The 12,788-nt window shown below is 45.7% G+C and overlaps 1 pseudogene; it reads right to left on the minus strand.

Annotated features, from left to right (window-relative positions):
- Positions 1-3,969: 3,969 nt before the first annotated feature.
- On the minus strand, positions 3,970-12,577 carry LOC123068077 (disease resistance protein PIK6-NP-like; annotated as a pseudogene).
- Between the last annotated feature and the right edge of the window lie 211 nt (positions 12,578-12,788).

Here is a 12,788-nt window from a genome sequence, read left to right on the forward strand (position 1 = left end):
GGTCCGAAAATTTACCAGAGTTGGCAATGTTGACTCGGTAGGACCGAAATGAACCAATCGGTGAGACCGAGTTGGTCCGAGAAATTGCCAAAGATTCCTGTCCGAGTTAGGTTAGGGTTTTTGACGTTTTGGATGGACTTTTTAGTCCTTTTCTTGTACGTGAAGTCCAGCCGCCTCATAAATAGATGAGAGGTGACGGCCGATTGAACAACACACAATCGAACAAATCTATCTACATCTTTTACCTTTACTTTTCCTTCTCCCTTGTTCTTCTTCTTCCTCGTTCTTCGTTCGTTCTTCTTCATTGCAGGGCGGCGAACCTCGAGGCCCTAGGGGCGATCAAGTCGACCTAGGGCAGCCCATAGCCGCCGCGCGCCCTAACGGGGTCCCTCCCGGGCGTGTGGGGTTTTGGGTCTACAAAAGCGCCCGCCGGATTGTCTGGCGTACCGCGCTTCCGGCGGGTCTCCTTTGACGTGAGCTGCGGTGCATCACCCCCGGCGTCGTTGTCGTTGAATCTACTTCCTCCACCGGATCTTCAGAGGTGATTGAACTCATGATGGATTCCAGGATAGCGTGGTGCAACACTGATCTAGGAGCGGAACTCGTTCTGATGCCTCGGCTTACTTCAGCTCCTGCCTCCGGATCTGATTACAAGCTCGACCATGCGTCGTGCAACTAACACCGCCTCTTGGTTCCCCTCTCATGAATTTGTGGAGGATTTAAATCTACATCGTGTGTTTGTAGCATAGGATCTTCAGCTTCCAACTTCCGCCACTGGAGCTGATTATGAGATTGACCCCATGCTCTGCAACTAACGCTGCCTCTTGTTCTCCCTCTCGCAATTATATGGAGGATTTAAATCTGAAGTGTGTGTTGGAGCGATTTTGATGATGTGGCAATGTGCACCTTGTTCCTGATCTGCATTCGGCCTCGTCCATTCTCCAAGTCAGCGTCATGGCACTTGGAAAGCATCACGTCGATGCATGTTCAACTATGTTCTTCTAAGTTCTAACTATGTGAACTTCTCGGCCGTGAGCCTCCCAGTCTCCAGCTTATCATTTAGACCAGCAATTTCTTACACGTGAGGATGCCAGACTCGAAAGGCATCCCTTCGATATGCTAGACTTTTTGTTGTCGAACCCTCTGCTCTAGGCCAGCGCATCCCGCTGCCAAGGTTCGTGGGATCCTTCTGGCCGTCTGCATCGTCATGTCGTTGCTTCCCGGACGTGGCGGTCCCGGAGGAGTGCACGTGCAACCTGCCAACCGATGCAAGTTTTGACGACTCCTTGTCGTGCACAACCAGTACGGCAATGTCTCGTACTCAAGCTCTCTGAGGAGGACGACGGTGGAGCGGTCGAGGTCATCGACGACGGTGATGAGCATGACATTGGCACGGAGTGGTAGAGGAGCTGTAGCGTCGATAGCGAGGTGCGTATAGACAAGACCAAATTGTAGGATATACAAAATTCGTTCAAATATTATGTTGTATACCCATGTGGTCTTTGCATTTCCCCCTGGTTACCGGTCGTAACATTGAGCCCATTTTTAACTAAATTTATATTCTTTCTGTAAACTTTTATAAGAGTGTTTAGAGATTTAAATACTTATATTTGTTTACAGAGGGAGTATTTACTTAGGCCCCGCTTGGAATCCATGTAAAGTTTTACAACCGGTATATGATTACCTCTGTATATTACTGGCGTCCAGTAAAATACAACCGGATATATTTCCATATGTGTAGGGCGCGCTTGGTTCGCCGTATTTCTTGTAGTATTGACGGACTCCGTGAGCTCCAAGAAAGGCCGGCGGCCGACGACCACCACAAGTATTCGACGGTAAGTGCACGGCCGCGACGCACTGGACCAAACGGAATACCCGTTGTCATTGGCAAGCCTGGATACCACCATCACCATGATGCGAGATGCCGTCGACGGCCACCATCGCTCATCAGCCATGATCGTCCTCGCCACAACTCGCAGGCCGGCGAAGGCTCCAGTCTTTCGGCAACGCTCTCACAGGGGACCAACGAGGCAGCTAATACACCCTCGAGGCACCGTTGGGATGCAGTGGCGGCGCGCGGAGGCGCTTCGACGGCGGCGCATGGAGGCGTTCCGACGACGGCGCAAACGCGGCGGCGCCGTCGGCCCGGGGCGCGATGGCGTGCGGGCACCAATGGTGGAGGTGGATGCTGGGCGTCGGTGGCGGTCCGCGGCGGTGGAGCTGACGCGGGGGAGGCGACGGCGTTGGTGGTCGACGATGGTGAGTCCGCCGAACGGCGGTGTCCTCAGCGTGGTCCGGTCAAGCCGCTGCGGCGCTTGCGTCGTGCTCCAGTCAATCAAGATCAAGCGCGACACTGGAAATACGAGGGAAAACGATGGCTCGAGCAGTGTATTTGTAAACCGATCGATTACGAGCAGAATACAAGCGTAAAGGAACACGGGTGTAAAACTTACGGCGCAGAAACGACTTTCCAAGTAGGCCGCTCGTTTTTTGCTACGGTGGTATGTTTTACGCCTGTAAACCGTTTCGAAAACGGCAATCCAAGCGGGGCCTTAGTGATGTGAAGATCTATTGGCCTACTCTCTTTATGGTTGCACATCCGGATCACACGTACGAAAAAGATAGTTTCCAGTGTGCCACTGTTGTCCCGCGTTTTATTTTACTTTTCAAAGTTCACATTTATTCCTGCCTACCATTCCCATGTGCATCGCGGCAGAATTTATTTATCTACCACAAGATACTGTACCGTCATTTCTGGGGCCCACTTGCAGTAACTAACCATGGATCCCACTTTTCTCTCTATGATGTCCAATACTTCTCTCCATCAGTATGCAAATCCACTTGCAATAGATACAAAAATTCTGCTCCGGATACAAATGCAGTCGGTTGAACAATAGAATCTGAAAAATTATATTTTAAAAAATCAACAAGTCTGAATTATTCTTTTTTGCGGGAAAACTCTGATTTTCGCCAACGTGCAAAGTTTAATGAGGAAAATTTACATGCAGGTAGGAAACTAAACAATATTTGTGGACAAAAAATCAGTTTGTTTTGAATTTATTTGATAAGTTTTTTGGATTCTACTGTTCAAGGAAGGAACATATTACTATGGGCGTAGACTGACAGTTTAAAAAATCCCCGCCCATAATTTTAGTCTCCACGGAGCCACGTGTAACACTTGTGTTTTTCAAGTTTGCTGACCACATATGCCATGCGGTTATAACGTTTGTGTTTTTACAGTAAATAAACAAATGGCAGAGTCGGAGTTCCAGAGAAAACCAACTGAATACCACCACAGAGAAGCAGTGGATGGCCTTGAATGCCTTGAGACCCAACCCGTTAGATGAATGTGGTTGGCTGGCCTCCGCTTCCTGTTCGTACTCCTACTGCTGCTTCATACATACATAGGTTTCCATGGTGATGGTGTTACATACATATCGACAGCTTGCATTTCTCCATGTCTGGGCTTCAATAGAATAGGCTCTGTTCACAAATGACGACACACGAAATTTGAAGTATGCTGATGCAGGATCAAAGTTCACACTGACAAAGAATTTTTAGTACGCTAATGCACTAGAGAAACCAAGAATAACCGCGGTTCTGGGTGAGCAGAGCAGAGTGGACACGTGATCCTCTCCACTTGTCCACACTAGCAGCGTCATATGAAGACGATCAATATAGTGGGAGGCACTTTCTCTGTTTCCTAAATCATCGTATGATAAATTACTACTCCGATCCAATATTCACGACGAGATGTCATTTGCTATCACACAAAGGAAGTACGTACGTAGCACCTTACACGTGCAGTGCAGTGCAGTTGGTTATATAAAATGAGCTTTCCTAGGCGTAGGCGGTCTTGATTCATCCACTCAATCAAAAGAAATACTACTGTACTACAAGGGAGAGAGGTAATAATACATGAATATGGAGTAATATACAAGGGAGAGAAGGGGAGTTGCATACAGCTAGCTACTCCCCACGATCCCAACTCTTCAAAACAGGCCCGTTTTGATTCTCTGCCAGCTGGCCACGCAAGTACTCCACCAACTCGGTATCACCCCACTCCCTCGTATTCAGCATAAATTCCTTGAGGCTTGGCAGATGTGGTAACCCACAGAACAATCCAACACTGGGACTGCTCCTCGGTTTAGAATACTGTAGCAACTCAAGCTTAGGGGCTGCTCCTTCTTCAAATCCCACCGACCTGAGGCTTTCTATCCCATACAGCTCCAGCACCTTCAGGCTCGGGAATGCACCCCCACATAAACTGAAACAGACCTCTTCACCAGCAAACGAGTCATGCAATAGACGCAGGGTGGCCAGGTTTGGTAGATTGCCAAGAACTTGTATGGCTGCAACATGCTCCGATATCCTCGACCGCTCTAGCTTCAACTTCACCAGATTTTTGAGTCCTTGGATCCACTCCTGCAGTTTCACCAGGTTGCCTATCAACTTGAGGCTCTGCAGGTTTTCTGGAGGTGACGACAGGCCATCCAAGCGCCTGATAAACCTGTCTCTCCATGTGATTTCAGTGACAATGACTCCAGGCTCCTGAGAGCAGCAATTGCTGAACACAACCCTTGACCATTTCTCTTGTTGATGCCTGTCACTCCTAACTTGCGCAACCGGGTGAGCCTTTTTATATCTTCTAGAACAGGCTTCCCCATTGATATGTCCATGGTACGAAGTGTGTGCAGGGCCTTTAGTTTCCGAATTCCTCTTGGCACTTCAAGTCCACCTGTATTTCGTCCTCTTGCCGCATAATAAGGTAATATGTTACAACAGAAAGCTGTGCATACATCACGCCTATTAAGTGCACCATCGTTAAGTTCAAGTTGCCTTCCCAGCCTATTAGGTGCACAATATGCCACACAATAACGCGCTGAACATAAAGGCAAACTCATTAGGGACCGCTCATCTGCACCTTCATATATATCATAATGATACTCCGCTACACCGCTAGCAAGAATGTGTTGCATCTTCTCAAGCTTGATGATGGTCCTTGGCAGCTTCATTATGCTGGTACCTGAAATATCTAATGTCTGGAGTTGTCTCAGGTTCCCCAATGAGTTTGGCAGGTGAAATATATTATAATGTCCCCTTAGAGAAAGATATCTAAGATGTACAAGCTTCCCAATGTGCTCAAGATGATGATCAACTAGATCCCACTCGCCTTCCAAATCCAGCACTCGTAGTAACCTCATCTTATCAGAAATATAAAACGGCCTCCAGTTTCCAAACACTGTCAACGATCGTACACGGGACAAGTCTACCATATTCTCAAACTCATACTGATCTCCCTCCCAATCACTGCTTATAGCAAGATGACGCACTGTGCCTTGGTTATTTAAGCTGCACCCTTCCTCCAATGTGAAAACAAGATTTTCCTCCCTAGACTTTGAGATGGCAATTTCACGAATGAGATCATGGACATGGCATGAGTCAATTCCTTTCCTACTATGAATTGACTGTTGAGATGGCAGGATCATGCTCCTGCCTATGAGTTCCACGAAATAAGAGTCCAATACTTCCTCTATAGACTTGCCACACACCTCACTCGAGTAACCCTCTACAAGCCACCGACGTACTAAGCGTCTCCGTGCAATCTGCTGATCTTCAAGAAAGATGGCCAGATAAAAAAAACAAGCCTTGAGGTAATAGGGTAAACCATCATAGCTTTTCATAAGGACTGCTTTTACAGTCTCAAGATTAGGATTCATCTCCAGCTCAGCACTGATATTCTCATTCAGTTTTCTCCATTCAAAAGCAGTTTTTGGTTGGTTTGCCAAGAACCCACCTATGGTGATTAGTGCAAGGGGAAGCCCTCCGCACTTCCTCAAAATCAGTTTTGCTTGTTCAGCCAGATCAGGGTATTGCTCATCCAAATTTATTGCCCTTTTAAATACCTGAAATCCGTATGAATAGAATTACTTAGTACGTCAACAAATTGTAATCATGCATAACACATTTTCTACTTTTCACTATTGCTCATGTGGGAGTTTGTATAGTAAAAAGTTGAGGTGCGACATTTGATTTTTAGCTATATAACAAGTTTCTCTGCCGTCTATCTTTTTGGTTGCTATTTGACATATCTTTAGTTTTACTCATCTGAAGTCTTCCTCCCCCTTTGCAATGATCTTAGTGCAAGTACTCCGGTAATACTAGATTATTACTTTACGTGTATGGCTCTGGAAATTGCCACATTAATGATGATGTGCAAAGGACTAAATTAATCAAATGATAAAGCTAGGCATGTGGAAAAAACCTACAAAAACCATCCATGCATGTTAAGTTGGAAGCACCTTGGCCGACTCATACGTAGTCCAAGCTTAGTTCCAGACACATGGAACATGGTTTAATCTCCCAGGCACGTGAAGCATGCTGCTCGAGGAGGAGGACCTGGGGATGCAGAGGGGTTTAACCGAGCTATGGCATGCCAAACTATATAGAGAGATGAACAGCGCCTGTGACTTAATTCACCATAGCTCATAGGCTCACGGCGCAGCAACATGGTTATCAGCTGGACCCGTATGGCACACACCTTGCCTGCCCGACATATGCCAGCGATATCAGGATCTTACCGAAAAAGGGTTTCCCCTGGCTGAGCTCAGCTCAGCATAGGAGCCTAGGACACACCTTGAAGTGTGATAAGAAAATGGAGCCGCTCGGGCTGGGCGGGTGCATCGTGCGCAAGCAGGTTGAACTCAGAGGAGTGGAGGAACTTCTTTTTAAGGGAGTAAAATGGACCTTTTTACAACCCAAGAGTGGCTTGCTGCCGATTTCAATGTGCAGGAGAGCTTGGTGCTGCACCTTTTGTGTTATTAATTCTTTTCTTTCCTCCATAATTAAGCTTCAGTCAATATACTAATCTAGGTCGGAATATGGTTCTTAAAATCGTAACAGTATTTTGTAGAAACAGATTTAGCCATGAGAAAGTTAGGTGACATCTCCCTCGATTGCTTGTACTGTTGTACATGATAAAGGAAAGGAAGAAATAAAGAAAGGAGAAGCACTGGTGAATGTCATACAGGGCATGAGAAGATATTAAAACACAAGTTTACTATTGTGAGCATTTATAATTTTCTAAAAGAAGAGCAAAACAGTAATGAAATGTCAAACAGAAGTGTGAATTGCACAAATTCAATGAAAATAAAATTGCAGAATGAAATATCATAGTTCTATTGGTATAATATGTTGTTCTCACATTGCAAAATAGCCATACTGCAGGAAACTGATTAATTAAAGGATGGTTTCTCTTGCTTCATGTCTGTAGTGCCAGGAAACTGATTATTTTATGTCTGGAACCATAGAGCAGAATGGGGAACTCTCACTCCCGGGATAATAGGATCAGTCCCATTGTTTATTTGCATGTATTTGTCGTTGTTTAGAATTAGGAGTAGGTGGCTGCCTGCTATATAGGCCAGGGAGTAGAGTACTCGTGTAACTGGCATCAGAAAAATGAATCAAGAAAAGGGGTGGTTCTCCTCCACAGCCACATAATCTAAGTATCTAACTCAGGCACAAGGGTGTATAAACCTTGCCCTAGACCTCCTACCTCTCAAGATTACTACCACAGTAATCTTGGTCGTGATAACTTTTGACTACTAATTATGTGTCAACTACCTTTTAGCTAATTATGTGTCAACTTTCTGCACGGTAAATTACAGAAAAAGTGTCGAGCATATCATGGTTTATCAATGTTTATCATAGCTTTGATGAACGAATGACAAATTCACTCGCAGGAATTGGTGGAGTGTGGTCATCAGAGATGGTGGCAGATTAAAGGAGATGGACGCTGGAGAGGAAAGGATTTAGAAGAAGGCTGGGTGGTCCTTGAACTGAGTACGAGAAAGCACGATACTAGAGGATGACAGTTGAAACAGCTGATTTTTGCGCTCATCTCTCATAAAACGAAAGAGCATGATCCTTTCTTCAGTGCATCTACTCACCTCTTTGTTGCCTATAAAATAAATGTACACCCTCTAGTATCTACAAATACTAAATGCCAACAACTACCGATTTTAGTCGGAGGAGATTTCAATATCATCCGGAGGCGGGAGGAGAAGAACAATGACAACTTTGACGGTAGATGGTCATTCATGTTCAACACCATTATTGAAAGCTTGGATCTGAGAGAGATAGAACTCTCGGGTCAAAAGTTTACTTGGGCCAACGCTATGCCAAACCCAACTTACGAAAAACTTGATCGGGTTCTTGCAAGCGTGGAGTGGGAACAAAAATTCCCGTTGGTCACGGTGCAAGCCCTGTCGAGGGGAATATCTGATCATACCCCATTGTTCGTGGACTCAGGGGAGCCGAACCACGTGGGAAATAAGAACACTTTCTCTTTTGAGACGTCATGGTTCGAACGTGAGGGGTTCTTTGACTTGATTGCCAGGGAATGGGCTAGGGAGGTTCGCGGTAGAACACCCATTGAGCGTTGGCAGAATAAGATTAGGAATTTGAGAAGCTTCTTGAGGGGTTGGGCTAAGCATCTTAGTGGTGCGTATATGATTGAAAAGGATAGACTCCTTTCTCTTGTTCATGACTTGGACGTTAAAGCCGAGTCTAATATTTTAGTCCCCGCAGAGCTTCAGGTTAAAAATGAGGCGGAAAAGCGGTTGAAAGAACTTCTACGTGAAGAAGAACTGAAGTGGGCTTTACGTGCTAAGGTTCGTAAAGTGGTCCAGGGGGACGCGAATACTCAGTTCTTTCATTTAATTGCTAATGGCAAGCACAGAAAGAAGCGAATCTTTCAGCTTGAGCAGGACGAGGGTACAATTTTAGGTCAGGATAACCTGAAAACTTATATCACTGAGTATTATAAGCAGTTATTTGGTCCACCGGAGGAGAATACGGTGTCACTTGATGAGTCCATGACTGAGGATATACCTCAGCTTTCGGCTGCTGATAATGATATTCTGCTTGCCCCGTTCTCGGAGAAGGAGGTTCTTGAGGCAATTACTCAAATGAAAAATAATAAGGCTCCTGGTCCGGATGGTTTCCCGGCCGAGTTTTATAAGAAGTGCTGGCACATTATTAAGGGGGATTTACTACCTATGTTTCACGATCTTTTCTCTGGACAGCTTCAATTATTCCACCTGAATTTTGGGACTATCACATTACTACCTAAGAAGACGGATGCGGTAAGAATTGAGCAATTCAGGCCGATCTGTCTCCTAAATGTTAGTTTCAAAATTTTCACAAAGGTCGGGACCAACAGGCTCACACAGATTGCGCATTTTGTGGTGCATCAATCCCAAACCGCGTTCATGCCAGACAGAAACATTCTAGAAGGGGTGGTAGTTTTGCATGAAACGCTCCATGAAATCCACTCCAAAAAATTGGATGGAGTGATTTTTAAAGTGGATTTCGAGAAAGCGTATGATAAGATAAAGTGGCCATTTCTCCAACAATCTTTGCGTATGAAAGGGTTTGATGAAGCCTGGCGAAGGCAGGTGCAATCATTTACGCAAAAAGGTAGTGTGGGAATTGAAGTTAATGATGATATAGGTCATTACTTTCAGACTCACAAAGGCTTACGACAAGGAGACCCAATGTCCCCTATCTTGTTTAACATTGTGGTAGATATGTTGGCAATTCTGATAGGACGGGCTAAGGAAAATGGTCAAGTAGGTGGATTGGTGCCTCATCTGGTTGATGGAGGCATTTCTATCCTACAATACGCTGATGATACGATCATCTTTATGGAGCATGACGTCTGTAAGGCTAGGAATATGAAGCTGGTGTTATGCCTATTCGAACAATTGACTGGGCTGAAGATCAACTTTCATAAGAGTGAGTTGTTCTGCTTTGGCAGGGCCAAAGATGAGCAGGAAGCCTACAAACAATTGTTTGGGTGTGAGTTGGGACAGTTACCTTTCTCATACTTAGGGATCCCTATCCACCATCGTAGGCTAACGAATAGAGAATGGAAGTGCATTGAAGACCGTTTTGAGAAGAAACTGAGCTGCTGGAAGGGCAAGCTCTTATCTTATGGAGGCCGGTTAATCCTAATTAATTCGGTGCTCACAAGTTTGCCGATGTTTCTTCTTTCGTTCTTTGAGGTACCAGTTGGAGTCAGGAAGAGACTGGACTTCTATAGATCGCGGTTCTTCTGGCAGGGTGATGAGCTGAAAAGAAAATACAGACTTGCTAAGTGGGACATTATTTGTAGACCGAAGGACCAAGGGGGTCTAGGTATTGAGAATCTAGAAATTAAGAACAAGTGCCTTCTTAGCAAGTGGCTGTGGAAGCTCTCGTCGGAGACGGATGTTGTGTGGGCACAGATCCTTCGTGGCAAGTACCTCCAGTCAAAAACTTTGTCGCAAGTCTCTGTAAGGCCGACTGACTCGCCTTTCTAGAAGGGGCTCATGAAGGTCAAGCAGGTTTTCGTTAATAGGACAAAGTTTGTTGTAGGAAACGGCTCGAGCACGCGTTTCTGGGAGGACACTTGGCTTGGTGACGTACCACTGGCCATCCAATATCCCTCCTTGTATCGTATTGTTCAACGAAAGGAGGTGGTCATTGCTTCGGTTTTCCAATCTATCCCCCTTAATATTCAGTTCAGACGAGTGCTAGCGGGCAATCGTTGGGAACAATGGCTCCATCTAGTTAGAAGGCTGATGGATATCCAGCTGTCTCAACAACCTGATGAATTGCGCTGGAAGTTGACTAAGTCTGGAGGCTTCACGGTTAAATCAATGTATATTGATGTTATTAATTCGAGCTCCATTCCCACGTCCAAACATGTTTGGGATGTCAAAGTTCCTTTGAAAATAAAAGTCTTTATGTGGTTTGTTCATAAACAAGTAATTTTAACTAAGGACAACTTGAAGAAGCGCAATTGGACATGACCTACTAGGTGTAGTTTCTGTGATCAGGATGAGTCTATCAAACATCTCTTTTTTGATTGTCCGCTTGCAAAGGTTCTATGGCAGACGGTCCACATTGCTTTTAACATCAAACCACCGAATTCTGTTACTACTTTATTTGGGACATGGCTTAATGGGATTGAGCCAAACCTAGGGAGACATATTCGGGTGGGGGTTTGTGCTTTGCTGTGGACCATCTGGAACTGCAGAAACGACTTGGTCTTTAACAGAACATCATGTATACATTTTTTGCAGGTTTTATTCCGGACTACGGCTCTCATTCGTTCGTGGTCGCTACTCACCCAGACGGAGGCCAGGGAGCATTTGGTTACTGGGTCTGTCCGTTGGGAGATGGCAGCTCGGGATATCTTCAACCGGTTTGGATGGCGGTCATGTAATAGGATAGGCATTTAGTATTCCTATCTAGTTTGCCCAGCCGGTTGTGGCACTTTGATGTGGCTAGTTTGATGTATCTAGCTTATCCGGGCCCTGTGTGAGCTCGTTTTGCTTCTTTTTTCATTTTTCAGGACCTTTGGAACCTTGTTGATACTACTTTATTTTGTTAATAAGAGGGCCGTATGCATCATGCTGATGCAGAGGCCGGGGTATCCCCTTTTCGAAAAAAAATGCCAACGTTAAAAACTCTTCTTCATTTTGACGGCGACAAAATTTAAGAATTATTTCTGGGACCTAACTTTAGCTGTAATCAAATTTCCGTTATATTATAAGCATATATATTGAGAGTGTTTTTGCTATGCTCCCATGCACATACACCTCCTATCCTCAGTTCCTCACACCCTACATTATGCAGTCTGTGCCTTGGGGTCTGTGTTGTACTTTTGGAGATGCAGCAACCATGCATGTTGCTGCTCATTTTCTGTAGCAGCAAGCAAGAGCACTTTAATTTTTTTGCATCAGCAAAGAAGCTGTCCCATTGGGCTAGAAGCTGAATAGAAAAAAATAATACACTCTCTGTTCCTAATGTAAGACGTTTTGGCCGTTCAATTTGAACTGCCAAAATGTCTTATATTTAGGAACAAATTCTATGGAGGCATTTCGTAAGGATACTTATTACAGCACATCTAGTAAAACTATCCAGATACAACTATAATGAGTATTTACGAAGCAGTTGCTGGTTAAAATATAAAGTTGACTGATCAATTCTAAAAAATGTCTATGTATTTTGAATGGATGAAGTATTTTTCAAGTTCCAAACCTACAGAGCGATACATGTATTCCGCTAAAAAGGTGAAGTTTCATTTACTATTTGTTGCTAGAAAGTTATAGGTAACTTGTATGTGATATTCATGTTCGGTGCATTAACATTTTCCACTTGTGGAATGGAGTGTGTTTGGCACAGTTCATTAATTGTGCTCTTGCCAGAGAAGTAGAAATGTTAGAGCATCTCCAGCCGTTGTGCCCCCCAGGGCCGTTTTTTCGTCCCGCTGGGGCTGCGCCGGCGCAAGTTTTAGGCTTGGGGGGCAAATATTTCCAGCCGTGTCCACCCCAAGCACCTCTGCACCTCGACGAGGAGGACGCATGGCACGCAGCGAGGAAGCGGCCGGGCGCCACCGCTCCTTGAGCTCGCCCTGCGGCAGCTCCGGCACGCCCGAGCCGGCGCGCGGTGAGCAGAGGGCGGCGGTGAGGAGGCAGAGGCCGGCGCGCGGCGAGGAGGCGGCCACGACCAGCAGAGCGAGTATCATGGCCCTCCTCGACAGCCGCGGCTGGGTTTATAAACCAGTGCGGCTGCCCTTCGCTCGGCGAGGTGGGACTAAACATAGCGCACCGCGGGTGGCAGCGCACGGCCATTAGTACCGGTTGGTGGCTCCAACCGGTACTAAAGGGGGGGCCTTTAGTACCGGTTGGTGCCACGACCCGGTACTAAAGGGGTGCGGTTCCCGCCGCTTGGCCTGG

Source organism: Triticum aestivum, chromosome 3B (assembly GCF_018294505.1).
Source record: "Triticum aestivum cultivar Chinese Spring chromosome 3B, IWGSC CS RefSeq v2.1, whole genome shotgun sequence".
Taxonomy (NCBI): domain Eukaryota; kingdom Viridiplantae; phylum Streptophyta; class Magnoliopsida; order Poales; family Poaceae; genus Triticum; species Triticum aestivum.